Source organism: Delphinus delphis, chromosome 2 (genome assembly GCF_949987515.2).
Source record: "Delphinus delphis chromosome 2, mDelDel1.2, whole genome shotgun sequence".
Lineage (NCBI taxonomy): Eukaryota > Metazoa > Chordata > Mammalia > Artiodactyla > Delphinidae > Delphinus > Delphinus delphis.
In genome coordinates, this window is record NC_082684.1 from 25,547,720 (window position 1) to 25,562,120 (window position 14,401).

Below are 14,401 nucleotides of genomic sequence, written 5' to 3' on the forward strand. Positions count from 1 at the left end.
AAAGGTGTGATGAAGGTAAGACTCTTGAGATGTGGAGAGTATCCTGAATTCCCATGTAGGCCCAATGGAACCACAGGGTCCTTATAAAAGGGACGCAGGAGGGTCAGCGTCAGAGCAGAGATATGACAACAGAAACAGAGGTGAAAGGACAAGAGAGAGAGAAAAATTTTAAGAAGCTATGCTGATGGCTTTGAAGATGGAGGAAGGGGCCACAAGCAAAGGAATGCCGGCAGCCTCTAGAAGCTGGCAAAGGCAAAGAGATTCTCCCACAGAGCCTCCAGAAGGAACGCAGCAGCCAGCACCTGAATTTCAGGGCTTCTGACCCACAGGACAACAAGATAATGAACGTGTATTGTTTTAAGCCACTAAATTGGTGGTAATTCGTTAACAGCAGCAATAGGAACCTAAAACAGGCCCTGAAATAGAGCATTAGTGTAACACTCTCAGTACAAGTCGGGTTTTATTGTTTTGCTGCATTTCCCAGGACAGAGAAAGGGCTAGAAAGCTGGGGAATGTGACAAGAGGTTGCACTGGCAGTGGGGGGAACACAGGTCAAGTGCAAACCCTGAGATGTGGAAACAGGAAGGGCACATAACTGCTTCCAGTTCTGCTGTGCCAGGTGGCACAGTCCTGTCCTCACCCGCTTCCCAGGGCAAGGCGTCCTCTGCTCCCCCAGCTGCCTCCTACATGTCATTCCTTCCCAGCCCCCAGGCCAAACCCTAAAACCTGCTTGGCTGAAACAGCATCTTCCCCTCTTCCCAAGGAGCTTCAGTCCTCACGCACAACTACCTGTCATCGGCTCACACACCAAAGATGGGAGGAGCAGTGGGGGCCCATGAGAGACCCCTCATCACAATGCTGATGACACAGTTAATTTGCAGAAGCTGTTCCAGCTGTTGAAGTAACAGCTTCTCCTTCTACAAAATCCATTACACACACACACACACACTCACTCACACACACACTCACACACACACTCACACACACACACACACACACACAGCCCTAGAGCTCACGTCAGATTAGGGTACGTTTTTAATATCTGGAAACCAGGAACCCAATGCTGGATCCCAGCCTCTCAATGCTGAACCCCAAATTACTCAAACCCATGTGGACTCTCTGGCCTTCTCTGACCACTAAGGAGAGAGGGAGCCACTGTGCAAACCCCAGCCCTGTAGAAAGACCCTTCCCCAAACTGCTTGCAGGCTGACCTGCTAACACACTCTCCGCACCGTCCCCTCCAGTGCTGTGGTCAGAACCCCAGGAGTCCACTGTGGCACCTCCCTCTCCCTGGCCCCCCCCCACGTGATTCATCCTTGAGTCCTGTTGATTCAGCCTCCAAAGCACGTCTGTCCACGCCTCGTCCAAGTCACCATCACCTCTTGCCTGGACAACCACAGGAGCCTCGTAACTGGTCGCCCAGTTCCACCCTGATCCCCTGCAAGCCTGCAGGCTGGACTGCGCCGTCCTCTGCAGGGAGCCGGTCAGTGCCAACCTCGGCTGTCCCGAACGGGCCCAGCACCTCTCCAGCCTCACCTTCCAGGGTGTCTCTCTGTCCAGCCACTACCACCCCTTATCTGCCCCCAGGCAGGTCCACTGTCTTCCCCACCCTGAGGCCTCTGCATTCTCTGTTCTCTGTGCTGCCTCCCCTTCCCCTAACTACCCTCTGGCCTCAGCTTAATCCTCACGTCCTCAGAGAGGCCACCCAGCCCCACACTCAGAGCACTCCTCCTCTGTCGTGGCATTTATCACAAGTGTCTTTAGATTTTCACTTTCCTGGTCGCTTGTTTAGCATCTGCCGTCCCCACAACTGGGTCATGAGCACCATGACGGCAGCTTGTTCATGCACGTAACCCCCGGCTGCCGCACAGCAGAGCTCAGTAAACATCTGCTGAGCCAATAAACGAATCAGCAAAAGATCGGTGACATCCTGGAAGGGAGGTGGAGGGTCCACACACGGGACCCCAGCCTGTGGGGCAGCCACACCACCCAGGCCCAGAGGTACAGGCTCCCTGGTCTGGCTCAGATCCAGACGCCTCCCTGAGATCCTCAGCCCTGCCTCTGCCGTCAGCTCATGCCTCTCCACCCGCCCAAAGGCCCTCTCCAGGCCTCTCTGCTCGTTCTCCTTTTACAGCACTGAAGTCCCACTCAGGTTTCTCCTCTTTCAGAGAGCGTCCTAACTCACCCCTCCCTAAGACCCTATTCCCTGATTCCCAGAACACCTGAAAACTGTAGCCCAAACTTCAGAGAACTTTCTCTCAGCCTGTCTTAACCTCTCATTAAGTTACATCTACAGCTCATTCTGTACCTAAAATACAAGCTCCTCCGAGATGTCAGAGTTGTATGATGTCAATAACTCAAGGAGAGCAGCCCACACAGTACCTTTCTCTGACTCTGCCCTGCTTGTACTGCTGTGGAAAGTGTTCTGTCCTCCGAGTAGGGGGGTCTAACCCCACCTCTGCCACCAACCAGCAGCATGACCTTAGGGAAGTTGCTTCACCTTTTCTGGGTCTTAATTCCTCACTTGTAAAAGGAGGTGTCAGGGTACTTGATCTTTGAGTGCCCTCCCACTTCTATGACCCTGTGACACTGACCTTCCATCCAATGCTCCCCTAATTGTTCCCCAGCCCATCCCACCCTCTACACAGGCAGACATGCACCCATGCACACTACATCCAGTTCTCCACCTGGAGTCAGCTTCCCCTCTCTGGTCACACACACAGACACACACACACACACACACACACACACGGAGTCACCTCCAAAGTGGCACAGGCCAGGCAGCCAAGGCACCACTCCTTGAAGCTGGGCCCCTACAGCAGAACTCACCAGGGGAGCCTGGCCCGGGACATGGGCTTTTTCCTAAAGCTCCATGAATAAGGAAGCAGGCACAGCTGGCCTATTCATAATCAGCATAAAAAATTGATTAGCCCTTTCCAGATTAAACATTATTGTTTCAACGATGAACATAAATCAGGCGGACGTGGAGGGCTTGCCTCCCCCTGCTGCCAAGGAGCAGCATCAGGTAGACAGCGAACAGGGGCAGTGGGAGGAGAGGGGGGCTCCTAGCTGGAGAAGTCCATGGGGGAGCAGCCCACTCCCCCATCACCAGCCCCTGCCTGCACACACATAGGGGGAGCACCTTGTCCAGAGGTGAGATGGAGAGGAGAGCCTGATGACCTCCCAGCAGGCTCCTTAGAGCACCTCCTCAGCTACCATCTGATTGGCTCTCGAGGCAACATAGGCCCAGGGCCAGCCCAGGGCTGAAGGCAAGGGGGAAGACTGGGCTGATGTCAGAGGCAAGAGCATGGCCCTCAGAGGCAGACTGGGTCCCACAGGCCCATCAGCACAGCCTTGAACCAGCCCCTCGCCTCCATGAAGGGTATGCGTCTCTGGAGTCAGACAACACTAAGGTTCAGTTCCCAGTTGAGCCACTGTCCTGCTGTGTGATACTGAGTAAGTTACTTAGCGTCTCTGAGTCTCAGTTTCTACATCTGGAAAAAACGGGGAAAGGGATACCTACCTCGCTGAGCTATTGTGAGGACTAAGTGAGACCTTGTGTTTGAAAACACCTAACACATGCTAGGAAGGAGAAAACACTTAATAAACATTCAGTTCCTTGACCTGCCAGGTTCCCCATCTGCCTGTCCCGCCTCCCACTCAGGAATGCTGGGAAAATCCATCAAATGCCAGAAGTATGAAACCTTGTGAAAAGCACAGGGGTCCTTACAGAGAACAAGGGAACGTAGTGGTTAGGAGCTTGGGTTCTGCAGTCAGCCCTGGCTCCTGCTCCTGACTCTGCCTGGTACTCTCTGTGTGACCTCAAGCATGTGACTCAACCTCTCTGGTCTTGGTTTGCTCCTCTGTAAAATGGGAAGAATAACAGTACTTCCCCTCATAGGGCAGCTGTGAGGATTACAGGAGATGATGCCTGCAAAGTTTGCCAGTGTCCCCCCATTCCCTCAGATCTTTCCTCCTTCTCTGGCCTGATTTGCAATTCTCTGTATTTGCATCTGTGCCTGAGGACTCCTCCTCCAAAGCCGCAGGAATTAACAGCCCTCTGGAGCAGCCATCACTCAGGAAGTTAGAAAGCTGGTGTATAAACACCCCACCCTCTCCTCTGGCTGTTGAGTGGGATGATTCTAAGGTGACTGTTTAGCACCGTTTCCCAGTCTCCCCACAGCATTCACCTTCATTCACCCACTGGCGCAGCTGGTTTAAGAGCACACAGCCACCGGCTGACTTCTCTTCCCTGGACCACGTTCCCACTTCCTACTGAAGACCCTGAGCTTCCCACAAAACCACTTGCACTGGAACCCTTTTCTTGGAGTCATATTCTGGGAACCCCCAACTAGGATGAGCACCTCTAACGCCAGGAGCACTGGGCCAAGGTTGGCAATTATGTTCACTGTAGGATGGGGCAAAACCTGGCCTCCAGATCATCGCTTCTCCACCAGCCATCACCAGTAAAGACAACTGCTTGGCTCACATGGAGACAGAAACCACTGCGAGCACATCCAGGCGGCCCACACCACCAACCCCAGCCCTGAGGGTTGCAAGTGGAGACCCACCCCTTCTCCCTGGGAAGGGGAGGAACGGCCACAATTTCATTCAAGGAGAAGATGAGGACCCTGCAGTCCCTCCAGCAGTCCCAGAGGGCATGGGGTCAGCTGTCCGGCCAACTCCTTCAAGAGCAGTGACCGTGGCATTCATCCTCTGGCTTGTAGCCTCCTGACTCACTGCCCAGCTCGGGACACTTGCTCGGAGCTCCAGGGGGATGGCGAGAGAAGAAACTGGCCCTGCAAAGTCCCAGGAGACAGATAAAAAAAGGCTCTGTAGGGAGAGTTCACCTCTGCCATATGCGGATGATGGAAAGAGCCCCTTCCCACAGCTCCTGCCTTGGGCCCCTCCATCCATCCTGCAATGTTGGCTAACTCTGCCTGAAATGTCTTTTTCCATCAGTCACGGGAGCCTGCACACACGTACGCACGCAAGCACACACACACGCTATTAGCTGATTTGACTTAACATTACTTCCCGGGGCCTGTGGCCACCCCCTAAAGCTTACACATGAAGGCCCAACACTTATGTCCACTCTAACGCCCTCCAAGAACCAGTCCCTCCTCAGGGCTGGCAGCTGGAATGCAGGAGGGGCAAGGCCTTAGGCAACAGAGTTCAAAGCCTGGCTCTGCTTCCTTTAGCTACGTGACTGTGGCTGTTACTTAACCTCTCAGGGTCTCTGCTTCCTCATATGGAAAATTGGAACGGCAAAGTCTATCACACTTGCAGAATTATTGTTAAGGGTTAGAAGCAATATCTGTAAAACATCCTGCCAATGTGTACTACACAGCAAGTACCAAATAAAAAGAAACCAACATTATCATCCACTGACATGAACATCTCCGGTTCTGCTGGCCTTACGCATCTTTATGCCTTCTTCTGCCTTGCTGCTCCCCACCCGACCCCAATTCTAAACCTTGGCGTTTAAATGAGGGGGGTAATTATCTTACAGACCCCACCTCCTCCGACCACAGTGATTGGTCCGTATGGAACAGACAACTGTATTTGCTAATTAGGGCTACCACACCAAATTACCACTAACTGGAGGGGCTTAAAACAACGGAAATATTGTCTCACAGTTCTAAAAGCTCAGCTCGTCTGCAGTCAAGGTGCTGGCAGGCCTGCGTTCCCTCTGAAGGTTCTAAGGGAGAATGCTCCCTTGCATCTTCTTAGTTTCTGCTGTCTGCCAGCAATCTTCAGAGTTCCTCGGTTTATAGTTATATCACTCAGATCTCTGCTTCCGTTGTCACATGGTGTTCTAATAAGGACACCAGTCATTGGGGACCACGCTAATCCAGTGTAAACTCATCTTAAGTTGCCTGATGACATCTGCAAAAACCTTATTTCAGTCTCAGGTTCCAGATAGACATGAATTGGGGGGAAGAAGGGGGACACTTTATTTTATAAAATGAAACTAGAGTGGTGGGGGGCATTCCTCCTGGGGCCACAGATGGAAAGAGGTGAGGCTGAGAGCTTCCAGTGCCAGGCGGTCATGGAGGGAACATGAATGAAGCTGACCTGCAGGAAGAAGTGGAGAGACAGAGAGAAGAGTCCGGGAAGAGCTCCCCAAAGGCTCAACTCCACCCCAAGCCTTCCTAAGATGTTGGTTACATTAGACAGGACACCTGCCTTTTTGCTTCAGCTCGATCAAGTTGGGGTTCTGATCCTCACAACCACAAAAGACCCAACGCACCCACCTGTTATGGGTTGGTTTGTGTCCTCTGAATACGCAGGTGTTAAAGTCCTAAGCCCCAGTTAGGGGGTTAGAACATGAACTTATTTGGAAACAGTGTCCTTGCAGGTGTAATTAGTTAAGATGAGGTCATGCTGGCATAGGGTGGGACCCCTAATCCAACATGACCGCGTTTACGAAAAGGGGCAATTCAGACACAGAGACAGACACACACACACACACGCACGTGTGCACGCGCACACACACACATGCGCACACACACAGCGAGAACGCCAGGTGAGAGCGAAGGCAGAGATCAGGGTGAGGCTTCTACAAGCCAAGGAACCCTAAAGATTGGCTTCCAAACCCCAGAAGCGAGGGGAGAGGCAGGGAACAGATTCTCCCCAACAGCCCTCAGGTTACCATCCCTGCCAACACCTGGACCTTGGACTTCCAGTCATCAGAACTACAAGACAATAGAGTTCTCTTGTATAAGTCATCCAATTTGTGGTACTTTGTTACAACAGCCCTAGCAAACTAATACACCCCAACAAAGTTCCCTGTCATTCCAACCCCACTGGTCTGCTCTTGGCACAAAACAAGCTGTGGTCAGCCCTCGCCACCACACTGCCCGGCTTCATGTGCTGTCGTACTTTCCCTCCTTAAATCTTACTCATCCTCTAAGGCCCAGCTCAAGGCCCACCTCCTCCAAGAATCCCCTTCTGAACTTCCCCCAAACTTTTCCTTCATCAGCCCCACAGGTGAGGCCTTGATTGTTCTCTAATTAATCCCTTTGTGTATTGTTTTGTCTGCCTGGCTTTGGGGGGGGAGGGGGAAGGCAGGAGGGAGTGACGTGGCTTTGACATTTTCTGTATCCACTACAGCACTGGCACAGAGGTAAGAACCTATCAGCTGCTCAACAAACCTGTATTTTCTGAGTGAGCAAAGCAGCAAGTGGTTGCCCCAAACTTCCTGAGTCAGTGAGTGGGACCACCATGAGCTGAGGCCCTTTCTTTCTCCACGGAACAGCCCAGACACAGCAGCTAAGCAGAGGGTTTGGGCACCACCCTGCAGGACAGATCCCAGAGAAGGGGAGCACCCCAGGCATGGCCTGTGGGCCAAAGGTGAACTGGTAAGCGCAAGGGTATAATCTCCCCAAAGCACAGACAAGGACTGATAGAAGGATACGGAGAAGAGAATCCATCCCTTTGAGGGATGAACTTAGGAAAATACAGCTTCCTGAAAGTCCACAGGAAACTACAAGGTCCCAAGTAGGATGGAAGCTACCTGAGGCCCTCTGGGTTTCGCTGAGAGCAAGACCGGCCTCATTTCCTGTGCAGGGCCTCTCCTTCTGGGCACTAAGCTTCCAGCCCTGAACAGAACAGTCCAAGAGCACTAGCCCTGGATCAGGAGCCATGAGACCCAGGTGCTAGGCCTACTTCTACCACTAAGCAGCTGTGCCACCCTGGGCAAGTTACTTCTCCTCTCTGAGCCTCAGTTTGCTCATCTGTGAAAAACTGGGGTTGAACAAGATGATTTCTAAACCCTTACAACACATGAGTTAGTGACGCTCTTGGATAACCTGTGTCTAAAGCAGCTGCCGCTAGAAGATGAGGGCTGAACGAGAAGATCCAGTGTTTGTCAAACCCCAGGAGGATCCAAGTACCAGGTGAGGTGCTGGATATAATCTGAGGGTCCCATCTTATTGCTTCAGTTCTTCCTCCCAACCTCATACATGACAACCACAGCTAACAGCTACTGGGATTCACCGCACGCTGCGCACTGCATTTTACATGGGTTAATCTTTCAATCCTCATCACAGCCCTATTAATACAAAGGTTTTATTACCGCTCTTGTTTACAGATGAGGAAACTGGGGCTCAGAAAGAACTAATGATACAGTTAGAATAGGGCAGCATTTGGGATGTGTGCAAGGCCCTCTGAATTCAGAGCCTATTCTATTAACCTTCATGCCACGCTGCCTCAGAAATGATCCTTTTGCTCCTTCTAGAAGCCAGACCCTGACTGAGCCTCAGCCCGTAGTTTATTTTTTTATTTTATTTTTTTAAGACTTTTTTTGATGTGGACCATTTTTTTTTACATATATTACATGTATTCTTTTTTGCCCCTATTGGTATACAGATTGCTCCGCAACCTCTTCTTCACATTTAATAATGTATTTTGGAGATTGTTCCACATCAGTTCCTAAACAGTTTTATACTTTTGTTGGTGTCATCCATTCGGTGCGTCATATTTTGCTTAGTTATGTTTTAATGAATGCATATCCTTGCATATATGTTATTTCACACATATTCACGTACATACAGGATGGATTCGTAATAGTGGAAGCACTGGTCAAAGGCTACATGCATTAGTAATTTTGATAGATGGTTATATCAGTTTCAACTCCCACCAGCTATAGTTTGAGAGTAATGTGTTTTTTTCAATCAAAGAGAATTTGTACTTAGGAAAACTGTCTACACAATTAGAATATCTAACAAAGCAAAAAATCACTGGGCCAGGATGCTAGGACTCAAAACTACCAATTTACAAGGAAATCAATGAACCATGAGTGAAGGGATGGTATAAAAAGAATAAGTGTTATGCTAACGAGAAAGAATTGGGTGATGGGGAATTACAGGAGGAAGCAGAAAAAGGGAAACTAACACTCATGGAGGGTTGACTGTGTAGGATTTCATCCTGACTACAGTGCAGTGAGATAGGTGTCATGCCCATTTTATAGTAGAAGAACACAAAACTTTTGGGTAACACCCCTGTGGTTGGAAATCTGGAATTAACTTGTTCTAGCTCTGGAAGGATGGGCAAGGAGGCTTTCATTTTGAAAGCGGGTTTAGCCACGGAAGTACCCACAGAACACATCTTGTCTCCACAGTGGAAAGAGGTCAGAAGATCAGTGAGCACATTGTCATTGGCACCCCTGGGACCGTTCTGGACTGGTGCTCCAAGCTCAAGTTCATTGACCCCAGGAAGATCAAGGTGTTTGTTCTGGATGAGGCTGACGTGATGATAGCTACTCAGGGCCACCAAGATCAGAGCATCCGCATCCAGAGGTAGGAACTCATGAGCCAGGAGGAGCTTCTCGGCCCCCTGATCCACAGCATCATCTCCTTCCACTTCACCCTCCTCTTCTCGGCCCTGCCGGGTTCTCTACTCTGCAGCTTTCAGAGGCATCTGTTTGGTGGGCCATCTCCATGTCGCACTGACCACACCCCCAGACTGGGTTGAGGAAGGAGACTTAGGGACTCTACCACCACCCGTCCCTGCCCCAAGTCTGCTCCTCCCTCCTCCCTGCAGTGCTCCTCCCTGCCTTGCCACCTTCCTGGGGACGCAGGTCATCCAAGCCTGGGGAGGCTGTGCTTCTGTTCCTTGCAGTGGAACACTGGGTCGGGGTCATGTCGAACACCTGGGCCTTCCCTTGCAGGATGCTTCCCAGGAACTGCAGATGCTGCTTTTCTCTGCCACCTTCGAAGACTCTGTCTGGAAATGTGCCCAGAAAGTGGTCCCAGACCCAAACATCCTCAAACTGAAGCGCGAGGAGGAGACACTGGACACCATCAAGCAGTATTACGTCCTGTGCAATAGCAGAGATGAGAAGTTCCAGGCCTTGTGTAATATCTACGGGGCCATCACCATTGCTCAAGCCATGATCTTCTGCCCTGTGAGTAGCAGCGGCAGCAGGAGGAGGCCTGCGGGGGAGGAGCTCCACTGGAGGGTGTGGCCCTGCGCCCTCCCTCTCAGCCAGCTCCACTTCGTGCTGTGGGACCAGGCTCCTTCCCTGTGGCTGTGTGTCTTGGACATGTGACAGGGATGTGCCTCACTCTCAACATTCCAGCGCGTAGCTGTCCCAGCATTACATCATGGCTCCTAGCGATAGGCACATGGGGGCTTCCCCTGTGTCGCTGCCCACGGTGAAAATACCAGTCCCGCTCCTCTCTGAGCCCAGCTGAGACTCACTCAGGATGTATACCTCTCTGCGCCTGACCGATAAAGGAAATGTGAGGTCTAGCTCCCTCGGAGGTCCAGAGCGGTTTTGATGTGGACCATTTTTAAAGTCTTTATTGAGCTTGTTACAATATTGCTTCTGTTATATGTTTTGGTTTTTTGGCCCACAGGCATGTGGGATCTTAGCTCTCTGACCAGCGATGGAACCTGCTCCCCCTGCATTGGAAGGCGAAGTCTTAATCACTGGACCGCCAGGGAAGGCTCTCAGCCCGTAGTTTAGATAGCCCCAGACGCACCCTCGCCCAGCCCTCCACAGGCTCATAGGGGAACGTCCCAGGGAACAAGGGGGCCAGTACCGAGCCAGGCGCAGAGCTGGCTACCCCAAGGACCCCAGGCCCGACAACCCCACACCACGAGGTCCTACGCTGGATGGAGTGTCTCAGCGCGTGTTATAATCCATTATTAAGCATCTTTTGTGTGCCAAGCACTGGACAGAGCTCTGAGGAAACCCCTAGATGAGTGGGAAGAGACCTGCCATCCTGAGAACATAAACCGAGCTCTGAGATGACCAGACGACCAGGCTGAAGTGAGAGGACCGCCCAGTTCAAGGGGACAGGGGCATCTGAAGTAGTTCTACAAGTCAACCCAACCACATTACTAACACCTACTCTGCGCAGAGCCCACACGAGGCCTCGTAGGGGACTCAAGATGGAAAAGCAACGGATCCTAACACAACAAAGAACTGCAACGGGGGAAGCGCAAAGGAGCCATTAATCCTGACTGGGAGTACGTGAGGAGGCCCAGGGGGCCCACTTCACCAGACACTGCACCTCAGTTTCCTACCTGTAAAATTAGGAATAATGGTATCCATCTCAGAGGGTTCTAGTGAGAAGTGAGTTGATCCATGTGAAAGATTTAAAGCGATGCCTGATACCTGGGCGGCATTCACTTGTGAGTGTGTGTGTGTGAGTGTGTGTGTGAGTGTGTGTGTGTGTGTGTGTGTGTGTGTGTGTGCGCGCGCGCGCGTGCACACGGTGTTGTTCATCATCCTTTATCAAAGGATGATAAAGAGCCTGAGAAATAAAGGAGGGCCATGAGAGGACAGGCCTGAGGTACAAATGCAGGTTGATGGGAAAACCCTGTGCAGCCAGGTGCAGCTGTGTGAAGAGTGGAGAGGCCAACGGGGCTAGAAAGAAAGCAGGGGGCGGGGGGCAGCACTTGAGTTGCTCTCCGGGGGCCTCCATTCCACAGGCGTGAGAGGGACGTGGCCCAGGCTGGGTAAGGTTCACCCAGGAGCTACAGAAGAATCGGACGGTAGGCGCCCCAGAGACCGGCATGGGCGCCCGCCCACCCCAGAGGAGGAGGCCTGCAGAGGGGTGTGGGCCTGAGGTGGAGCCGGGCCAGGAGGCCTGGGGAGGAAGGGCCAGTGTGGATGCCTCAGTCTCTCACCCAGTGACTAATGGCACGCCATCTGTCCCGGCTGACAGGAATGCTTCCCGCCATCCATCTCCCACTCGTTAAATTACCATTTTATGGCCAAAATCTCTCTCATAATTGATAAAAATCTCCTTTTGATGTTCAGCATTATTGGGGGCAAAATGTTTTTCTATTCTTCATTATGTTTTTAATATAAATGTATTTTTTATTGAGAGCTGCTGGGAAGGCTGGATGAGCCCAGGTCGGGAGGGAGGGTGGTCAGCTCCCCCCGTCCCCTCCCCCTCTCCCTCCCCACCCCGCATTCCAGCTCCTTCTGTTCCGTTCCCAGAACGCTCACACGGTAGCCTTGGGGAGGAGGGGTGCTGTCTGGGGAGACAAAGAAACCAGACGCCAGAAGAAGACCGAAAGAAGCAATTCTACAGACAGCTGAAGCCCTCAGGGTGGGCCTCAGCTGCAGGCCAGCAGAGCAGCCCAGGGGGGGTAAAGGGTGAGCTGACCTCGGCCGGCCCCTGCCAGTGTGTGCGAGAACAGGGCAGGAGCCCCAGAGGGCACGGACCCCCGGGGGCTGGCGTGGTACCTGGCACAGAGGAGCACTCCATAAATATGTGTGAACAAATAAGAGACGGGCAGGGAGAAGTTGGGTCGGCATTGGAAAGAAGGCAGCAAGGAGCACGACAGCACGGAGGCTTGTGTCATCAGGGAGGAACGTGTTCTGCCAGCTGCGGGCCCCCAGGTGGAATCAGCCCCGGGGGCAGGAGGGGCTCCTCTTACCTCTGTCCTAAGCTCTTCTCTAGCCCTAGTCCAACCCAGGGCATGTTCAGCCCTGCACACATCCCATACCCACCTCCTCCAGGACAAGGGAAGTTGAGTCCAGCTGCCTTCCTGCAAGTGAGGAAGGCACGGTGGGTCCTGGACACAGCACAGCCGCCGACTCATGGCCCTGGGCACCCGTGGCTCCCCCTCCTCCACGGAATCAGACCAACAGTACATGGGAGGTGCTGCTGACGGGCCTCAGGAAACTGCCCGCTGAGCTGCCAGCAGCCCCCAACGTGGGGGTCTGTTGGGAGGGTGGTGCTCAAGAAGCCCAGGAGACAGGCTCCAAGGCAGCCTGTGCGAGGTTTCTAACAGTGGGAGGGAAGGGGCTGGCCACTAGATGGAATGCTGGGTACCAATCAGGAAGGGGAAGAGAAAGGCCGATGCTTCTAGCAAAATAGTATCTGGGACCATACCTCGTATCAGAAAACCTGGCTGAAGACCCAACTCCACCATTTAAAGTCTCCCAGAACCTTGGTTCCTCGCACATATGAAGCATCCAGCACAACACAGAAACAACAGCTAACCTTTGCTGGTCATCTGCTCTGTGCCAGGCATGCTCTAAGTGCTCCACATTCATTCATTCATTTCATCCCTGCAGCAAGCCTGTGAGGCAGGTACTGTCATTATCCCCATTTTACTGATGAGGAAACTGAGGGACAGAGAAGATACGTAACATGTCCAAGGTCACAAAGACAGTAAACCAACAGGCAGTCTGGCTCCTGCCCACCTCAAAGGCTCAAAAAGAAGCTCAAGGGCCGTGTGAAAGCAGGACCCAGGGTACAAATGTGCAAGCCAAGCGAAGGGCCGTGTGGGGAACTATGAGGGTTAATTTTACGTGTTAATTTGGCTGGGCCACAGCGCCCAGAAATCTGATCAAACATTATTCTGATGTTTCTGTAAGGGTGTTTTGGGATGAGATATATATTTAAATTAGTAGACTCTGAGTAAAGCAGACTGCCCTCCTTAATATTGGTGGGCCTCATCCAATCAGTTGAAGGCCTGAATCGAACAAGACTGACCTCCCCAAGCAAGAGAAAATTCTGCCAGCAGATGCACATCAGCTCTTCTTGGGTCTCCAGCCCAATGGCCCACCCTGAAGACTTCTGACTTGCCAGCCTCCATAACTGCATAAGCCAGTTCCTTAAAATCAATCAATCAATCACTATTTATTTATCAGATAAAAGAACACACATGTACCCTACTGGCTCTGTTTCTCTGGCCAATCCTGACTCATAGAAGAATAAAAATCCAGCCCTGGTAGAGCAGTCACCACCTGGGGGAAGGGATGCCCAGCTCAGGCACCTTTTCCCAGTTCTCACAAAGTTCTCTGCGTGCCAGCAGAAGTCCTGTGTGCAGGCATGCAGAAATGATATGGCTCAGCCCAGAGCCGGTCATTCACTCTCCGAGCCTACGGTCCCCTCCCCCAGCCCTGAGGCCTCCACCCAAGCCCCTGTTCCAGTCTCTGCACAGCCCCCACCCGGTGGTCCCACACCAGGAAGCCCTTGCACAGGCCAGGAGTTCTTGCCTCACCTCCCCGCCTTCTGCTTTTGCCTCCGCTGGTCCTCATGTCAACAGTGCCTTCTCTCTGCCACCACCACCAAGCTTGAGAGATGAATGATGTTCCTGGGAGCAGAGCTCCTTTATCTCTTTTTCTGAACTTTTGCTTACAACTGAAACATCGCCCTCCACCCGTACCTGTAGGTTTGTATGAAACAATGACGGGTGCATTTTCCCATCTGAATCACAGTGGTTCTCTTCTGCATTCTCACAGCCACTCTGGTCAGATGGCCCATCAAAACACTGAGCCCTTGTCCCTGGGAGCTATGGGGAGTTACAAAACAAGGTGAAATCTAGATCCCCACCCTGTGGGAGCTCAGGGGTAAAAGACAGATAAAACATCTTTCAGAGCACAGAAGCAGCACAAGCATTGCCCCTAACAAAGGTATTTCTGTGC

General features: G+C 52.2%; 1 protein-coding gene and 1 pseudogene across 6 annotated transcripts in view; one reads left to right on the forward strand and one right to left on the reverse strand.

Annotated features, from left to right (window-relative positions):
• ADCK1 (aarF domain containing kinase 1) overlaps nt 1-14,401 on the reverse strand; it is a 114,015-nt gene that overhangs the window by 52,147 nt on the left and 47,467 nt on the right. The gene's annotated exons all lie outside the window — the stretch shown is intronic.
• LOC132421157 (ATP-dependent RNA helicase DDX19A-like) lies at nt 2,963-10,054 on the forward strand (annotated as a pseudogene).